Raw genomic sequence first — 14,131 nt, 5'->3', positions numbered from 1 at the left:
CAGAGGGGAACCCAGTTTTCTCAGGACCACAACTTTCCACAAGGCCAGAACCACCACTTCAACAACCACTGTAACCACAGCTTAATCGGACTGTGACCACCATCCCTGACCAACAGGGGCCAGGTTGTACTCTGACTTTGTCAGTTTAAGACAATGTTTCTTCTATACTATTGCCTTCATTGCAATTTTCCTATTGATTTGTAATTTCCCTCTGCCAGTTTACCTTCAAACAAGTACAGGAAAATCAGCTGAAGCTCAAAATGTAATCTGATATTGAATGCACATCAGCACTGGAAGACAGCAATAATAAGGAGAGCAAGCAACTAGCATTTCACAAAATATAGAAATCCCCCCAACCTTACTCGTATTTTTTTTTCCTTTATTGTTACAGACAGTAATTGTCCATGAATTTCAGAGAAAAGACACTATATATCAGCAAAGAGTTGCAGGATTTTCTGATTTTGGTTTTGGTTTGAAGAAATAAAAACTGAGCTTTATTCTGTTTCATCTACTGAAATAAAGTGCACATGTGTATTTTCAAAAAGACCCAAGAAAAATATGTTCATCTAGTTCAAGATGATACTCACAATAAAGAAAAAATGGAATGATTTCTATATGAAGACCTCAGTCTTTTCACTTTCTTCTTGTTGGACGTATATTTAAATGAATAAGAGGTTAATAAAAAGTAGGCCAAAGAGAACTAGCCTTATTCATTTATAGGACATAAAATTTCACTGAGTACTAAAGCCAACAGTCCTTGTTTGACTAAAACTGGCCTTCTATTTAGGAAAAGCAGAGTTTTCAGAAAACATCCTGTCTTGATTTGAAGATGTTGAGAGACAGAGAATCCATTTCTCTGCTGGGCTTTTCCATTAATTAGGCCCACTTCTTTTAAAAAAAGTGCTCTATTGCTAATCTGAAATCTGGCTTCTTCTTGCAGCCATAAATCTTGTTATGGCTTTCTTTACTAGATTTTAAAATCCTCAATACCCTTTATCTTCCATCTATGATGACAATAATAAGTTTAAAGCCATTTACAGAAAAAAAAAGAAAAAAGAAGTCAACACATGAAAACTTTTACATCTCTCACTTTAAGAAATTTTTTCTAGCCTGCAAATATTTTCCATGGATTTAGCTACTTTATCTCCAACTTAACCTTCTTTCAAGGTTGGGAATACTAAAACTTTACACATTTTTCTAATATCAGTCTTACCAAAGTTGTATTTGACCATTGATCCTTAGGAAGATGCATTTTCTATTTAAATTTTTTTATATCAGTAAAAAAAATCCGCAAAAAAATAGTAGCCCCATTCAGCCGTTCAATGTTTTGGCATTATACAGCACAAAACTCAAACCCATATGAAATAAATAGAAAACCCCTAAGCAAAGAAGTAAAAAACATCAAACTAGTAATGAAAGTCCACCTTATTTTTTGCCAGAAATATGTTTAGAAGCATGTTAGTTCCTGCAGATTTTGTGAGGCAGAGCAAGTCCTTTAAGGAGAGACTAGGCTCATGACTCCATGGCTGCCACAGCTGCCTGGTACAGATACGCCTGCTCTGAGTTTCCATCAGCTGCTAGAAGAACAAAAAGAGAGAAATCTTTTGGGTTCTCTGCTTTATTCAAAAATGTATCTTCTTAGTCAGAAAGGTGAGTACAAAGATTAAAAAAAAAAAAGGGGGAACTTGGCTTTGATGGGAATTGGGTATACATTTTTTTTAATAATTTAAGCAACACAATCATATATTTAGATGCTTTTCAGTGTACCTAAAATGTGGGAATAGGATGGATAACCCAACAGATTTCATGACTGAGGGTCTTAAAACAAAACATTGACATTTATTTTGAGGTCAGAGGAAACATTTCCCTTTGAAGTTCTGACAGAGATGCTGAAACCTGCCTGAAGGGATATTTCAAGAAATTAACATTAGGATCTATTTTAAAAAATTATTAAACCCCAATATTTCTACTATCAAGGTGCATAGATGTGTCACTTCTGTCACCAATAGTTTGGGCTTCACACAGCCTTGACCAAATTTTATCAGGTGACAAAGATAGAAGCTCTTTGTCATGTTTTAAAATTTTATAAGGACTGAATCCATTTAATTAAATTGAAGGAAAAAAGCAACTCTTCAAGATCTTCTCTCCCTCTCAAGTCCTGTTACAAATCTGTGGTGAGGCACTAATGACATAATTCAATAATTCACAGCCTCGAGCCTGCTGTAGTAAACCAGACACGTCATTTCAGTGTGACAATGTATAGCATCTCTTTTCTTATTAACATCAGCTCTTTTTCTTGTTTCATCACAGGAAAGAAATCTCCCCTGCTAAAGAACTGCTGTAAGACTTGAAAATAACCGACTTCAAACTGAGAGAAGCTTGGCACAGCTATTAGTGGCAGGCTCCCTTTTGACTCACTTGGTAAACCTGCTCTCTATACATCCCCAGGGTTCTGGTTCAAGGACTGGCTGAGTGCACACGCAGCAAGTTCACTTACCAGATTTAATCTGTCAGATGCAAACAGCTGTCATATCCATCTGTGGGACATGCTGAAAGGGTGGAGAGATCAAAACCTGAGATTCCCTCTGAGTTTCTGGGATTAACAGTCCCTGAAGCACCAGAGATCTAAATGAACAAATCTAAGTGAGCCCGGGGTGAATCCCGGTGATTTGGCAGGTCTGTGATAGGCGTATGGCAGGAAATGTTGCAGGGTAAGAGGAATATTTATGCTTTTCTCTGAAAAGCGAGTGTCAAATATGTTCATTTTCCCATTGTGCTTTCCATTCTCCTTTAGCAAATGGCCAGGCAGTTTGAGTGTCACTGCTGTTGTCCTGTGCCGTCCATCCGTAGGAATGTGCCTTGGCAGCCCTCCTTTGGCCACCTCTGACATTTTTGTCATAAAGCATACCCAGTCCCTCCCTGCTGTTGCTAAGAAAATTCATGCAGGACAGTTAAGACTGAGACTTATCCTTTGCCTCCATTCCCTGGTATCTGACTCCTGAGCTATTAGCCCCTCTTGTCAATATCTCAGCTTGACTGAGTCACTATCTTAGAATTTTTACTGTGCAGAAGAAAGTGTACATTGACATTCATTAAGAATTTGCATTCAGATGGAAAAATGTTTGTTTAATTTTCCTGTCTTCAGATATGGTTGATTTATTTCAGAAAGCTTTAAAAAGTGAGTCATAGTACTTTCTTTTTTAAGTTGTTGATCATCTCAAGTCTGCAAAGAAGTAATAGTACTACAGAGAGAGCTTCCAACAACTAAAGATACAATGCTAGTTACATTTGAATTTGGAGAGAAAGATCAACACAGTTTGTTTGTATAGCTGAGTTGAAGTTTCTTTGCAACTACTGAAGACATTTCAATTACAGTCATTGCAAAAGGTGAAAAATACATGTAGCCTGTGTTATTTGAGATAGTTGTCTCGTGTGCTAATGCAAAGGAAAAATAAATCAGAATTTACTTCATTTTAAAAAAAGACATTTTAAAAAGGTAACACTTCTTTAATGCATCTAAGACATCAGACATCCCATTATGAAAACAACCCCAACAATATCATTCTTTGTAAAGGCAAGAAGCATACTTGGACTTAACTGCAAGCCAATAAGTTTAAATACAAAAAAAAGAGAAAAAAAGACTCTAAGCAAGGTCAAATGCTTCAACTGAGTAACTTCTAATAAATCAAAGCCATAATGTTTTAATCTTCAAATATGCACTGTTAGTTATTTGCAATCTTAATCAGTCTTTCTTTTAAAGAACTTTTGAAAGTTTTGAACAATGACACAAAATTAGAGCTGTGATGAGCAATTCCCCAGAGTTTTGAGTTTTGTTCAGAAAGTCCTTCAAAACTTGCAAACTAATTAGAGTTCCTAAGCAAGCAGCATTCTTTTGTGGATAGTAATTGGAATGTCAGTCACAAAAAGCAAGGGTATTATGTTATAAGCATAATCAAGTTAGCTTTAAACAGGGTAGGGCAGGCATCTCTAACAGTTTAACCATGGCATTAAAGAAGCTATCATGAGCTTGGAGTCATGATTTGTGGGCAGTTTTGAAGCTCACTCTCATCTAATGCTTTAGTCAGTTTTAAACTAGTAAGTGAATATGGACTTGTTCTTATTGTGGCTAACACTTCAGACATTGTCTTGAATTACTCTCTTTGGTCTACCACTGGGATTTGGGAAAATAACTGCTTTTCTCCATGAATCTCCATGCTTTTCTAGTCTAGCATCACTAGTAGCTACTGTAAAATTGCTTTTTAAATATTATGGGTATAAGATTTTGTAGCACAAGGAACAAACACAACTGGGTCTGGACTTTGTTCTGTGCATCAATTTCAACCAGTCAGTAGTTAGCACCCTATCTGATCTGTCTTCTTGCTTTAGTTAGGTCTTGTTGAGAATAACATATAGTGCTCTCTAAGTACTCGAGGCCTTTTAGACAGCTTCATTTCTCCAGTCTATAGAATGTGTCCAATGTATAAACCAATCCCATGTCAGCCAGAAGATATTAACAAAGATTATGAAAATCCTATATGACTGCAATGAGTTTTGAATCAGTCCTGTAAAAACATGTTAACAAAACATGATGTCATATGTAGCCTGTGCTGTCTCTACGTACATGTTGCAGCTTTGAAAAGCAGTCACAAAAAGCAAATAAAGCAAATACAGCACTTGTCAAGAAAAATTCTTACTCATTTTCATTGGCTTGATATCCAAGATTTCCTTCTTTTCTCTCATCTGCTCTCAACCAATATAAACAAAAGGACAGACTAATATTTACGTTCCTCACACGATCAAACAGACCAAACAAAACCTCCCAACCACCCTTCTGCAGTCATTTTATAGAGCACAACAGATGTCCAAAACAGCTGACAAGACAAGAAAATGTTAACACTAAGACTGTAACAAGTCCGGTAGAATTTTGTTGGCCACGGGCTGCTCAGCAAGCGAGTTCAGGGAGTTAACAGCAAAACTGCTGCATATATTTAAACCTTGCGCTGTAGGTCATGTAAACATTCCTTTCATGGAAACTGTGCTGGGAATGTAGAAACTCTCTGACCCTGCTGTGTCTTCCCTATAAGGTTTATCATAATGCTGTGACATAACTACATACTGTATCTGTCAAAAAGATGGCATCTTGCTGTTTAAGAAAACCAAGTTGTGTTTATCAGTGGAATCTGGAGAAAAGCAATAACACAGTCTTGTGCCATTGGAAACATTTCCATTGATCTTGACATTTTTAAAAACAAAATGTCATTCGAAAGTGAATGTAAACAGTAAGATGGTAACTGTTCTTTTCTAACAGTAATAAAAGCAGTATGGAATTGAATAGGCATACATGGTCTTGAGGAGTTTAAATCTCAAACTTCTCAGATGGAGCACTAGTGCTTCCACAGACATTTAGGAAAAGAAATGGTAGCATTCAATTGTATGTATAATTTCTTTGCCTTTCTCATGTTATTCAGAGGCAGGGAATTTGGAGATTATACTACAGCATTCTAGTAATTTCATGGCAGTCCTAAAGCAATATGTCTTTGTCAGACACTTTATCTGTCACTTGCAGTCTTGCCTGTAGACAGCAGTAGCCTTCTGGGAGATTTCATGGTGACTTTTTTTCCAGGCTACAGCAGGTGTGAAGTCACCACAACTCTATTAGCTCCACTGTGGCAATGAAAGAACATTATTATAATAGAATTGGATGTCTACTCATTACTAGGGAAGCGACTTGCTCCAGGACTTGCCCTTTCTCTATTTAAGGCCACACTTTCCTGCCAGCTCTTTTTCAGAAGAGGCCTCAAAAATGAAGACATCAAACACTCAGCTGGAATCCAACTGCATTCCACCCTGCCATCCTCACAGACTGGACCTGAAAAGCCTGTCTTCTCTTATTTCAGTCTTGACAAAAGCAGGACAATGGGTGGCTATTGGTAAAGTCTTTTTCTTGCAGTTAAGAGCCAAAAGCATTATCCCAGGAATCCCCATTCACATGAAGATAATGCACAGTCACTCTCTCCTTGTTTAGATTACAGCTCAGCCTATCTCAGACCACCTCTTATTTTCTTTCTTGTTTTTTAATCCTTGGCTTTACATACTGAGCTACCCAACAACTGAACAAACTAAATGGGAAAATAATTGTGGTCAGTCTAAGAGCATCGAAGCCTTAGAAAAAGATGCCTTGCCTTTTCCCTCTCAACCCCTAAGTTATATTGGTGGGAAGGAACTTCCAAACAGTTATAAGACCACTGAATGAGCTTCTGGAGCCTAGAAGGGGTCAATGTATTCTGTGGAGGATCATCTATCCTTTAAGAGTAAATGGAGTTGATCACAAATCTTCTAAGCACTCAGCCTCCAAATGGGCTTTCTTGCACACAAGTCTGCATTTACACAAGGTTATTACTATAACAAAATCCTTCTGTTTTGTTTAAGAATTCCAGCTATTAATGGGATTTTTATTTGTTTGTGGTTGGGGTTTTTTTGTATTTTATTTGTTTTAATAAGAAAAAAAATCTTAGGAACTTCAGAAGAAAACTTTTAATTTGCTGATGTTCTCTCTAAAAGGGTAAAAAATAAGGCATGGTTATGACTAAGGAAAGATTACTTGAAGAAAATATTTCTTCTTTGGCAAAAATATGAACTATGTGAATGAAAGTGGAGTGTGAATAAAAGAGAATTCTTATTTAGATATATCTTCATATCTTTAAATCAAATATTTCAGTTAGTAATGTTTTCCTTTATTGATCCTCTTCTCCTTCCTGTCCCTATCCTGTCACCAATAACAGCAATGAGCAAGAACTAAAAGGCATGAAGTTTCATTTTGTATAACAGCTTGGATCATCCTCCAATAAACAAATCCTGTAGAGATTTATTTCCTTCCTCTGCTCCATTCACTGTGTTTCCACGCCTTATACATTGCTTTGACAATTCTCTTTGACTGCCACATGGACTGGACTAAGTCCTGTCTTCTTATTCACACCTGAAATGATCTAAGACCTACAAATTTGCCTTAAGTGTCCTCAGGATTTAATAGTTGCTGAAACAATCAACCTTCTAAAAGATTATTCTGTGATCCTAACTCCACCAATCTGCCAGACCCATCCAGAGAGTTATTCTTATACATCCCTGTACTTGGCTATGTACAAATACATTTGCCACATAGGCTTCATTCAGATCACTGCTCAGTGCAGACAAATATTTGCAACCTACCCAGGCAGCTATGCAGACTTAGCTCAAAAACTGAGAAACTTCACCAACAGCACTGTTACAAATTGTTTCTCCATTTGCCTCTCAAAACCCAAATATGTAGGAACACATTTCCTATTTAGTAAGTATATTATCAGTCTGCTTATTTATGTTAAGATAGAGAAGATTGAAGAAGCAGCTTTTCTTTCCCACGGGAAGCTGTTCTAGTAAACTCTTTTTGAAGAATAATTACAGTGATTAACATGGCCAGCTTTTTTAAAGTCATGTCTCTGTAGGAGAGGAAAGTTTTCTCTTTGGAGATTTTTGTCAGGACATGAGGATTACAGTTGTCAGGAGTGATGTGCCTCTTGAAGAATAGCTGTCCTGGATACAGACCATTTAATGTTTTAAAGGTATGAATGGAAGGCAAGATCCAAAACAAGATTTAGATCTCTAAGTCCGTTAAACCAACACTTATCCTGTTCAGAGAGTGTATTTTTGCCTCACAAATTGCTCAGGCACTTAAGATTCTGCTACAAATCAGACCCTGAAGCATTTGCCTCTTATCTGATGTGAGTACCTAGGTGTTCACCAGCTGCTTTAAGCTGCCTAAGATTTACAAGTTCTTCAGCCTTGTGCCCAGCACAGGCTCTGGGCTAGCAGGACTATCACACTCCAGCAATACAAAATGCTATTGCAATGGTCAGATTTGCCAAAAGGACAAGTCCAGAGGAGCAAGCCTGTTGTCAGGAACTCTGTGTACCTGTCTAGCAGTTGACATGATCCTCTGGGATGCAAGAATAACTCACATCCTTCCTTGGCACATGGGGCTACAAATTCTCAACTTTCACTCTCAAAACAGTGGAAAAATGACATTAAAAAGAGTTACCCATATCCAATTTTATGGGCATTCCAAGCCCAGCTTGTGTTTGACAGCTGTTTCACTTCAAGTGACGTCCAAATGTGCTCTCCATCAGCGCCTGTAGAGCCTGGGGGCTCCTCAGGGGACACCAACCAGGACCTGCCCCACCACTCCAGCCAGGAGCAAGGAAGCTGATGGCACCAGAACAGGCACAGCCAAGGTCACCAGCCATTCACCTGAGGTCAGGATGGGCTGAGAATGGCCTGGGCTGAGGAAGTGAAGATGGAAGAGGCTCAGCAGGGCCTGTGAGTGGGCAGTGAAAGGCTATGGGGAGCTGGAGACCAGTCCTGATGTGGCATTTTGGGCCAGGGGCTGACAGTCCAGGCTGGATGAAGTGGGCTCTTGAGTGATAAGTAGGGTGGGACAGCCCTTGAGACAGGATGGGAAGGGACAGTCCCCTCAGAGCCTTTGACTTCCCGTACCTGCAGCACAGCACATGCAGATAAGGCATGGTTTTTCAGCTCAGGCTTTATTAGTGAAGGAGTATTTCTGGCAAATCTCAGAGTTTTCCAATCTCTATTGTAAAAGTCCTGGTTATGGGATGTAGAGCTACATTCTCCCTGCTCTCTCCTGTGACCCTTCCTTCCTTTACTGGGGAGTTTTAGTTGGCAGTGTGCACGGTATGGCAAACCAGGTAGCATATGCTAAATTATCTTTCTGCAGGTGGTTTCATATCCTCAGGCCAAGCAGTGTGGAATATTGCAACTCCCTGCTTTCACTGAGAGTTTTCTCTATATTAACCTATCAGGCAGTAGTTGTCACTCCTTCTTTTCTCACACTGTTTTTCCATAAGAAGTACGTGTTGGCCGATTCTGCTCAGGGGCATGATTTAAATGTCTGAGCTGAGACGAGAACTGCATTTTCAGCAGGGATTTTCAGTTTCCCATGGGTGTCTTATTGAAGGCTACAGCTACAGGAGAATCCAGAAAAGGCAGAGTTATAAATGTGGCTTTTTTTATCTCACTTGTTCATTTCTCTGCTTAGTGTATCATCAGCTGCATGTTTCACTCTTAGGTACCCAGCAACAATCCTACAACATATAGGCAGCTTGAAACCCTAACTCAGGGTTATAATTTCAAGCTTTAAACTGTTACATGTCCAAGCACAATTGGACTGTCCATATCCACATCTGACCACAGATGGGTTATATTTTTCTGTTTGTGTAACTGTTCTTCCATCTTTGTCATAGTCATATGTTTACTGTTGACATACAAGAGCAAAAGAAAACTCATGTTGCTACTTGCTTATGGGCAAATTGGATTCGTATTCATTATATTCATATTTCAAAATATTCTAGAATAAGCAAAATCTCAAATTTAAAAAATAGAAAGGGAAATCATAATGAAACACCGCAGACTGTGAGTATGTCATTAGGAACAATGCAAAAACAGAAAAGGAAAACATAGTGAAATAAAGAGGACTCAAAACTGGTTTTCTAGATTCCATTCTGGGTTTCCATTAAATGGTTTACTGTTTTAGGGTCCTGATTCTATAATGGATGTGGCTTATTGCACTAAAACAGATGTTCAACATTAAACTAGCATTTTACAGCAGTTTTAGTTCTATCTTTGGAAATCAATTCCCTGTAGCCCTGGCTGAATATTGAACGACATTTTTCCTTGATGTGTGAATGTGTGCAATTGCTCCCTTTCATTTGATAGTTTTTCTTCTTTTAATTACTATGTTAGCCATAGTAATTAACAAACGCATTAGGTGATCTGTTTTATCAGATTTATATCAGTCAGAGACATGACTTATAAGCAAGGTGGACAGAAAAACAGTAAATAAAAATAATTTACAAATATTTCTAAATGAGTTAATTTGTACAGGTTAAAGCTGGTGAATTTAAAAATGTCAGTAATTTGTAAAATAAATTTAAAAATGTGAAAGAAATGTGAGAAAATCTGGACAATTTTCTCATGTCCTTCTATATTTTTTCAGATACACAAAAGAAAATTCTGCAAGAGATTTTAAAGTTTGAATTAATTGCAACTGATATCAGTCTTTTATGAATAAATTAAATATTTTGATTAATTTATTAAATGTAGCACAAGAAATATCTGAAAGGCAAAGGTATGACGGATTTATAACTAAATAACCCCAGAAATTATGTGCATATCCTAAAGGCCACTGGTGATTCTACTCTGTCTCTCAGCAGAGTCCGAAATAAATGAACTTGAGGTCTTCATCCATAAAGATATACCAGCAACCTTGTGAACAAAGGCACTGTTCATTGACACTTCAGTTCCTTGTACTGGAACTATCTGGGATTTATTTTACCTGTGGCATGAACTAGACAGAGAAGGGTGAAGAACTCAAAACTTCCTATAACAGCCTTGAACAGTAGAAAGATATGTTGCTTCAAGTGGAAATACTCCTCCTACTTCTGCACAATCTGGGAGTGGTGGAATGATTTATGTCATGGTACCCCCTTCACAGAGAGGGCAACCACCTGTTTCAGCAATGCAACTCAAATCCTAGCAACAGCTGGAATTAAAAACCTGCAAATAACAATAGTCTGCTATAAATTAGTTCTATAAAATAGATATTCAGGAATATTTCCAATATATATATTTTTTTATCCTTACTATTGTTTATTTATCTACCTTCTTCTCTTGTTTATAGTTCTTCATTATCGATCACTTTCCCTGTTTTAAAATTATTTGATTAGTGCTTAGATTATTCTCTCTGACTTTAGGGTGGAAGAGAAACTTGCATAAAAATATTTGCTATTATAAAGTACATAAATATGGAAAGAGTAAAATTTAAAAGGAAAGAAGTAGTAGAAGTTTTTTATTTTTCAAATAAAAGCCAAGCTGCTGTTTACTAATATAGCCCATTACTCTGGATATACTAAATCAAAGAAATAAGGCAATTTTAATTTTAGTGAAATTGCATGATCATTACATAATTTTGGTGTTAACATCTTCTTAACTTTAAATATTTTTTATTATTTTTTTTAACATTACCTGAATTATGACTAACTTCTGGATCTGAAGCCAACTAATATAATAATCTGGTAAACTTATCAGAAATAGAAAGCTTCATTAAGGAAACTGATTAATTAACATACTCATCCATTAAAGTGCTATGGACATTTTCAAAGACTCCAATGGATACAGTTCTGTCATAGGCAAAGAACCATTCAAAGCACTAAGGTAGATCTGGGCTATCTTTTGCAATCTCCATCTTGCCCTCCTTCAGATTATTACCTGCTAAGGTAAGCAAATTATCTGTTTAAATCAATGAAATCAAATAACAGTGACAGGATGACTGTTACTGTCAAGTGAATGTGTAAAAAAGTTAGTATTTATACTTACTTTTAAAAGAAAAATTCTTAATATATACATGCTTTTAGTAGGTGTTCATATGTTCTCATCATGTCAGTCTGGGAAGACTTCAGTATAAAGTGATATATCTTTTGAGTCCCTTTGTTTGAAGAAAATAATATCTTTGTAGTTACGGCGTTTAAGACCACAGATATACCTAAATCTACACATAAAATGAGAAAGATTGTGTGGAAAAAAGAATTTTGCTGAATAAAGTAGCTTAGGAAAAAGTAAAATATTTTCAGAAAAAAATTACATTATTAATAGAATATTAATAACAATCTATTTGGAAAGTTTGCTTTTAATGTGTTTGCAATGGATTATAAATCCATTTCCTTATATTATTTTTTTTAATAAAACCCCTGAATTAATTTCAGAAACTGAATGAATTTTAACAGCATTAAGACTCAGAGTCCTAAAGTACCCATGAGAAATATATACTTGTTTAAGCAGTCAGAACTAAAATTGCATGAAAAATTAAAAGTAGACTTTTTTCTATTCATTGCAATCCCTCTTGGAAATGCAAATGCATTACTGTCATCATCTGAAGATCTGTTTCAAATTCACATTACTGCATATTCTTCATGTTTGTATAGGTATTTAAAAAAGATAGAAGTAACACCCTTCAAGTTATTCTTTGAATGTCACACCGGGAAGAATGAGGTTTACTTGGGCATAGGACATTTTTGCAAACAATTTCTGCAGTGCACTTTAGTTTTTCACTGTTTAATTGTTTACAAAAATATGTGCTGCAGTTTGCAGAACTTTGTCATTTTCATAACATTTTGTGAAGCTCAGCCATCCTGTGATAAAAAAAGCTGTGATGAGGCCAGGGGTGGCTGCAGCTCAATGTTCCCTATAGTTATTTCTATAACACACAGAAAACAAGTGAGTGTGCAGAATTATCTGCTTCACATATTTTACATTTAAATATACATTTACATTTAAATTTATATTTTCACCTTTAAACATCTTTCTTTGCGACAAAGAGAATTAGATACAACCACATTTTTTTCCTCTAGTATTTACTATCTAAATATTGGCGGAAATTCAGGTCATAAATGTTGGAAGAAACTTTAAAAATTTTCCTTTTTCAAGGAGAGAATATTAACCCATACTTCCCAGGGATCTTAAGTGTCTTCTAAAGTAATTCTGCCATTATGAGTAGAATTTTCTGTTTGAAACTCTGATCTAACATTGAACAAAATGGCCTCATATGTTTAGCAATAAAGCCTTTCAGATTTTGCTTCCTCACACAGCACAATTCTTATCCAAAACACATTTCTCTCTAGTACTCATTGTGTCTACTTTCATTTGGAAAGAAAACCTTAAAAGATGAATCTTCCTCACCTAAAATCCCTTCCTCATCTTATAATTTCTAGAACATGGAAGTGATCATTTTGTTAAACTTCAGCAAACCAAAAAAGTTGCTGAATGAAAACACTCTCCCCCCTTTCTTTAGTTAATATAATCAGGCATGTATAATACTTCTTCCCAATGTCACCTGAGGGTATCAACTCTCACTGGCAGAGCCTGCATTTCTTGTTATAAACTGACAATATCAGGCGTTCTGAATTAGTTAATATCACGTAAATGGTATTTGTGTAAATTTGACATGCGTGCGCACACACATAGATAATGGCTAGGCAGCCGGTTTGCTGGTATGCATCACTGCTTATCATGCTGATTATAATCATCTCATTGCTACCTTATTCTTCCTCCATCTGTTTGTTGCATCCATCTGGTGTCTATCGTCTTATAATGAGATTGCAAGTTCTTTGTGGTGGGGAGAATTTCCTTGTTATTTGTTTGTATGCAGTTAGGAAGAATGGTTTGATGCTATTCAAAGTGTTATTGTGGTTTAGATGATGGTAATAAGAATGATCTAAATAACATTTTTCCCCCACTTAGAACAGTTTCTAGAAAAGATTCAGACAGTCAGATTGGTGTGGTAACATGACTAAGGATGAATTTATTTTGGGAAAGATTTATTTGAAAAACATCTCCTTTAAAATAATTTTTCTCATCTTTTTCATGTTCATGGACTTTCTAGAAAAAAGGAAAATTTAGTAAGCAAAGAAAACATTTAAAATTCTTTGACTTCAGAGTCTGTGCGACAGATGTCTGCTCAGATGATACACTGAAATTATTATTTTTTTTTCTTTTCTGCTAAATGTGTCTTTCAGGGATCTGTATTGGGACCAGTGTAATCTCCTATCTCCATTAGTGACGTAGGCAAAGGATTGAGTGCACTCTCATCAAGTTTGCAGGTGGTACCCAGTTTAGTGGTGCAACTGACACACCTGAAGGACAGGATGCCATCCCAAGGGATCTGGGCAAGCTCAAGAAGTAGGTCCTTGGGAATCTTGTATGATTTAACACGACTGGGTGTAAGGTGCTGAACCTGAGTCAGGGCAACACAAGCTGGGGGATGGACAGGTCAGAGCAGCCCTGCTGAGAAGGACTTGGGGTATCGTGGATGAGAGGCTGAACACAACCTGGTAATGGACACTCCTCAGCCCAGAAAGCCAAACATGTCCTGGGCTGCATCCAAAGCATCGTGGTCAGCTGGGTGAGGGAGGGGGCTCTGTCCCTCTGCTCTGCTCTGAGACCCCATCCAGAGGTCTGTGTCCAGCTCCAGGATCCACAATACAGGAATACTGATTTATCGGAGTGAGTCCAGAGGAGGCCACCGTGC

Source organism: Zonotrichia albicollis, chromosome 3, assembly GCF_047830755.1.
Source record: "Zonotrichia albicollis isolate bZonAlb1 chromosome 3, bZonAlb1.hap1, whole genome shotgun sequence".
NCBI classification, from domain to species: domain Eukaryota; kingdom Metazoa; phylum Chordata; class Aves; order Passeriformes; family Passerellidae; genus Zonotrichia; species Zonotrichia albicollis.
Note: the sequence above shows the minus strand (reverse complement) of the source record.